Source organism: Octopus bimaculoides, chromosome 9 (genome assembly GCF_001194135.2).
Source record: "Octopus bimaculoides isolate UCB-OBI-ISO-001 chromosome 9, ASM119413v2, whole genome shotgun sequence".
NCBI lineage: Eukaryota > Metazoa > Mollusca > Cephalopoda > Octopoda > Octopodidae > Octopus > Octopus bimaculoides.
In genome coordinates, this window is record NC_068989.1 from 34,902,292 (window position 1) to 34,903,116 (window position 825).

Genomic DNA, 825 nt, shown 5'->3' on the forward strand with positions numbered 1-825 from the left:
GTTTGTTGTTTTTTAGTTACCTCCGCCAAGGAAGGAGGTTATGTTTACATCGGTGTTGGTTTGTCTGTCTGTCTGTCTGTGTACAAAATAACTCAAGAAGTTGTGAATGGTATTTGATGAAGCTTGCAGGAAAAGTTGGTAATAACACAAGGAACAGATGATGAAATTTTGGTAGTGATCCGTGAATTTTTATGGATTCTTGAAGGATTTTTCATTTGTTATATTTACTTTACATGAAGTATTACAATGTTACATTCTTTGATTATCTCCCTTGAAAACACGTTCATTGTTTCCATGTAACCTATGGTGGCGTTGCTGTTTCCAAAATTTATTTTCGTTTCTCTATTAGTAATTTTACTTGCGTATCTATCTTAAAATGAGCCGCTTAGTGGAGGTCTGCAGAGGATAACTTGACATGCCTTGACTATTGGGATTGACTCAAAAAGCTCAGGCTTTGCTCCCTCCGCTGCTGTGAGCTCTATATCATCTGTATGATGTGGAAAATATTCCATCAACATTGCCCATCTTTAAAATTCGTCTGAGGCTTGGCCCCAGTGCCATCCATCCACTACAGAAATGTTTGTGTCATATCACAACACTATGACAGAACTATTTCACCTCAATTGGCCCTCCTCTCTTCAACATTGTGCTATACACACATAAAAGAGGAAAGTGACTTCATGACATTCAAATGATCCCTAGATGATTACCCCAACAAATACCAGATAAACCACCCACACCCAGATATGTCTCTGAAAACAATAACCCTCTGCTTGAATGGGCTACGGTTCCCCAGAGTTGACTGTGTATCTCTTTCAGGTGGTT